Below are 5,533 nucleotides of genomic sequence, written 5' to 3'. Positions count from 1 at the left end.
CAAGACTCACACATCCTGTTGAACCCCACCACAAGGCTGCTTCAAAGAAATCCACCGGAACTCTTGATTGAAAGGGCAATGATCTTTTTTTTCTCTCTCCGGCTATTTGAATTTAAAGCTGCAACTTCAGCAGGGGAGGGAGTTGGCTGCACGGTGGCACAGTGGTTGGCACTGCTGTCTCACAGCGCCAGGGACCCGGGTTCGATTCCCGGCTTGGGTCACTGTCTGTGTGGAGTCTGCACGTTCTCCCCGTGTCTGCATGGGTTTCCTCCAGGTGCTCCGGTTTCCTCCCACCGTCCGAAATATGTGCTGGTTAGGTGGATTGGCCATGCTAAATTGTCCCTTAGTGTCCAAAGATGTGTAGGGTAGGTGGTTTGGCCATGTTAAATTGTCCCCTCGTGTCCAAAGATGTGCAGGTTAGGGGGGTTGGCCATGCTAAATTGCCCCTTAGTGTCCAAAGATGTGTAGGTTAGGTGGATTGGCTATGCTAAATTGTCCCTTAGTGTCCAAAGATGTGTAGGTTAGGTGGATTGGCCATGCTAAATTGTCCCTTAGTGTCCAAAGATGTGTAGGTTAGGTGGATTGGCCATGCTAAATTGTCCCTTAGTGTCCAAAGATGTGCAGGTTTGGTGGATTGGCCATGCTAAATTGTTCCTTAGTGTCCAAAGATGTGTAGGTTAGGTGGATTGGCCATGCTAAATTGTTCCTTCGTGTCCAAAGATGTGTAGGTTAGGTGGATTGGCCATGCTAAATTGTTCCTTAGTGTCCAAAGATGTGTAGGTTAGGTGGATTGGCCATGCTAAATTGTCCCTTAGTGTCCAAAGATGTGTTGGTTAGGTGGATTGGCCATGTCGATGTGGGTTTCCTCTGGGTGTTCCGGTTTCCTCCCACAGTCCGAAAGACGTGTTGGTTAGGTGCATTGACCATGCTAAATTCTCCCTCAGTGTACCTGAACAGGCGCTGGCGACCAGGGGATTTTCACAGTAATTTCATTGCAGTATTAATGTAAGCCTTACTTGTGACTAATAAATAAAGTTTAAAGGGAGAGAAAGGGGGCAGAATCTTGGAAAACAAAAAAAAATGCTTCTCGTCCAGGGATGGTTCCTCACCTGAACCTGATCGAACCACCTGAAGTAGCAGAACCTGCACAAGAACTGGAAAGCGGGATTAGGATGGATAGCTCTTTGTCAACCTCATAGACACGATGGGCTGAATGGCCTCCGATTGCACCATGAATGTTCAACATTTCTACATTTTTTTTCCGGTATTTCTAAAGAGTCTTCTTCATCCATAACTTAGCTTAGCATGGTGGCACAGTGGATACCGCTGCTGCCCCACAGCGCCAGGGAGCCGGGTTCGATTCCCGGCTTGGGTCACTGTCTGTGCAGAGTCTGCACGTTCCCCCTGTGTCAGTGTGGGTTTCCTCCGATTGCTCCGGTTTCCTCCCACAGTCCAAAAGACATGCTGGTTAGGTTCATCGGCCATGCTAAATTCTCCCTCAGTGTACCCGAACAGGCGCCAGAGTGTGGCGATGAGGGGATCTTCACAGTAACTTCATCGCAGTGTTAATGTAAGCCTTACTTGTGACTCTAATAAACAAACTTCAACTTAAACTGCCCCTCTTCATCAGAAACAGGAAGAATCATAGAATCCCTGCAGTTCAGGAGGAGGCCATTCAGCCCATCAAGTCTACACCAGCTCTCCGACAGAGAATCTTACCCAGGCCCTATCCCTGTAACCCCACATGTTTACCCCACTAATTCCCCTAACCTATATACCTTGGGACACTAAGGGACAATTTAGCACAGCCCATCCACTAACCTGCACATCTTTTGGAGAGTGGGAGGAAACCGGAGCACCCAGAGGAAACCCACACAGACACGGGGAGAACGTGCAAACTCCACACAGACAGTGACCCAAGCCGGGAATCGAACCCGGGTCCCTGGCGCTGTGAGGCAGCAGTGCTAACCACTGTGCCACCGTGCCGCCCTCATTGTAAGCAAAGAATCCTCTTCATTGGAGATAAATCAGAGTCTGCTTTGCTCGATCCTCCTCGTCTGAAATAGTCTTCATTGGAAGCGAAGAATCCCATTCAACCAAAGCGAAGGGACTTCTTCACCTTAATCAGAGAATCTTCTTCATGTGAGTCTATTAGAACAGAATAGAATCCCTACAGTGCAGAAGGAGGCCATTCAGCCCATCGAGTCTACACCGACCACAATCCCACCCAGGCCCTATTCCGTAACCCCACACATTTACCCTGCTAATCCCCCTGACACTAGGGTCAATTTAGCACAACCAATCCACCCATCCCGCACATCTTTGGAGTGTGGGAGGAAACCGGAGCACCCAGAGGAAACCCACGCAGACACAGGGGAGAACGTGCAAACTCCACATTAAATGCTTGCTTCAAACATGGGCTATCCTAATATGTGCAGGGACCTGGAAAGTCAGGTGTAAACTCTAAACCCTACAGTACCAGTGCTCGGCAATATCATTCCCTCTACTCAAACCACCAGAGACAGAATAACTGATGATTCACTTTGCACTTTATAGAACATAGAACATAGAACATTACAGCGCAGAACAGGCCCTTCGGCCCACGATGTTGCACCGACCAGTTAAAAAAAAACTGTGACCCTCCAACCTAAACCAATTTCTTTTCGTCCATGGGATCTTACTGTGTACAGAATAAGCTGCTGTTTTACCATACACTGAGCTTCAAGTTTCCAGGTGCCCAGATCACCAACAACCTGTCCTGGTCCCCCCATGCCGACACTATAGTTAAGAAAGCCCACTAACTTTCTCAGGAGACTAAGGAAATTTGGCATGTCAGCGACGACTCTCACCAACTTTTACAGATGCACCATAGAAAGCATTCTTTCTGGTTGTATCACAGCTTGGTATGGGCTCCTGCTCTGCCCAAAACCGCAAGGAACTAGAAAGGGTCGTGAATGTAGCCCAGTCCATCACTCAAACCAGCCTCCCATCCATTGACTCTGTCTACACTTCCCGCTGCCTCAGAAAAACAGCCAGTATAATTAAGGGCCCCACGCACCCCGGACATTCTCTCTTCCACTTTCTTCCATTGGGAAAAAGATACAAAAGTCTGAGGTCACATACCAACCGACTCAAGAACATAAGAACATAAGAAATAGGAGCAGGAGTAGGCCATCTACCCCTCGAGCCTGCCCCGCCATTCAATAAGATCATAGCTGATCTGAAGTGGATCAGTTCCACTTACCCGCCTGATCCCCATAACCCCTAATTCCCTTACCGATCAGAAATCCATCTATCCGTGACTTAAACATATTCAACGAGGTAGCCTCCACCGCTTCAGTGGGCAGAGAGTTCCAAGAAATTCACCACCCTCTGAGAGAAGAAGTTCCTCCTCACTCTGTCCTAAACTGACCCCCCTATATTTTGAGGCTGTGCCCTCTAGTTCTGGTTTCCTTTCTAAGTGGAAAGAATCTCTCCACTTCTACCCTATCCAGCCCCTTCATTATCTTATATGTCTCTCTGAGATCACCCCTCAGCCTTCTAAACTCCAATGAGTACAAACCTAATCTGCTCAATCTCTCCTCATAATCTACACCCCTCATCTCCGGTATCAACCTGGTGAACCTTCTCTGCACTCCCTCCAAGGCCAATATATCCTTTCGCAAGTAAGGGGACCAAAACTGCACACAGTATTCCAGCTGCGCGAGGGGGATAGAATATAAAAGCAGAGAAGTCTTGCTGCATCCGTACAAGGCATCATACAAGAATCTCTCCACAGCTTCTTCCCTGCTGCCATCAGACTTTTGAACGGACCGACCTCGCATTAAGTTGATCTTTCTCAACACTCTAGCTATGACTGTAACACTACATTCTGCAGTCCCTCTCCTTTTCTTCTCTATGAACGGTATGCTTTGTCTGTATAGGGCGGATGAAACAATACTTTTCACTGTATCCCAATGCATGTGACAATAATAAATCAAATCTAACCAAATCAATAGCAACAACCCTCCAGGCATGCCCCAAACCAGGGGGAAGATTAGGAGAGTTGTTTTACGCAGCGAGTTGTTGTGATCTGGAAGGTGTTGCCTGAAAGGGCGGTGGAAGCAGGTTCAACAGGAACTTTCAAAAGGAAATGGATAAGGAGAAAACATCATGGGAGTGAGGGTGGATGGCAGAGGGAGTGGGTATAATTGGGCAGCTCCTTTGGAGAGCTAGGACAGGCACAATGGGCCAAGTGGCCTCATTCTGTGCTGTAAAATTCAATAATCAATTGCATGCAAAGTGACTTGAGATGTTTCTGAGCAAAGTGATGAAGTGGGTCACCGTGTAAATCCAAGTCGACCCTTGTATTTTGTTACTGTCACCTGTGGAAAGTCAGTAACTTGGAGAATATGTAGCGAGAGACCAGCTGTCCCTCGTGTCACCGTCGGGGCCAGCTGCTTTCAACTCTGTCCCTGATTTCGCTTCTCGAATGGTCACCTCAGGAAGCTGGCACCTGACAGAAACTCACCCCCAAAAACACTACCCCACCCCAGGATTGGATGGACATCGTCCGAGAGCTTCAGGTTTCGAGGTGTCCAGATCACCAACAACCTGTCCTGGTCCATCCACACTGACGCTACAGTTAAGAAAGTCCACCAACGCCTCTTTTTTCTCAGGAGGCTAAGGAAATTCAGCACGTCAGCTACGACTCTCACCAACTTTTACAGATGCACCATAGAAAGCATCCTTTCTAGATGTGTCACTGCTTGGTGTGGCTTCTGCTCTGTCCAAGACGGCAAGGAACTACAAAGGGTCGTGAATGTAGCCCAATCCGTCGCGCAAACCAGCCTCCCATCCATTGACTCCGTCTACACATCCCGCTACCTCGGAAAAGCAGCCAGCATAATCAGGGACCCCACGCACCCCGGACATTCTCTCTTCCACCTTCTTCCATCGGGCCAAAGATACAAAAGTCTGAGGTCACATACCAACCGACTCAAGAACAGCTTCTTCCCTGCTGCTGTCAGACCTTTGAATGGACCTACCTCGCAATAAGATTATCTTTCTCTACACCCTAGCTATGACTGTAACACTACATTCTGCACCCTCTCCTTTCCTTCTCCCCTATGTACGATATGCCTTGTCTATATAGTTGCGCAAGAAACAATATTTTCCACTGTATCCCAATACATGTGACAAATCAGAAAAATATCAGGTTTGCATTATCCAGTCACACATCATGTCGAGGAAGATTTATTCTTTATCTAATCCTGTGCTGTACCTGTCCTGGGAATGTTTGATGGGGACAGTGTAGAGGGAGCTTTACTCTGTATCTAACCCCGTGCTGTACCTATCCTGGGAGTGCTTTATGCGGACAGTGTAAAGGGAGCTTTACTCTGTATCAAACCCAGTGCTGTACTGTCCTGGGTGTTTGTGATGGGGACAATGTAGAGGGAGCTTTACTCTGTATCTAACCCTGGGCTGTGCCTGTTCTGGGAGTGTTTGATGGAGGGAGTTGGGACGTCTTGTTGAACTTGTGCAAGACATTGGT

The sequence above is a fragment of the Mustelus asterias genome, unplaced genomic scaffold, assembly GCF_964213995.1.
Source record: "Mustelus asterias unplaced genomic scaffold, sMusAst1.hap1.1 HAP1_SCAFFOLD_966, whole genome shotgun sequence".
In the NCBI taxonomy this organism is placed as follows: domain Eukaryota; kingdom Metazoa; phylum Chordata; class Chondrichthyes; order Carcharhiniformes; family Triakidae; genus Mustelus; species Mustelus asterias.
The sequence above is the reverse complement of the archived record's forward strand: the minus strand, read 5'-3'. Positions refer to the sequence as shown.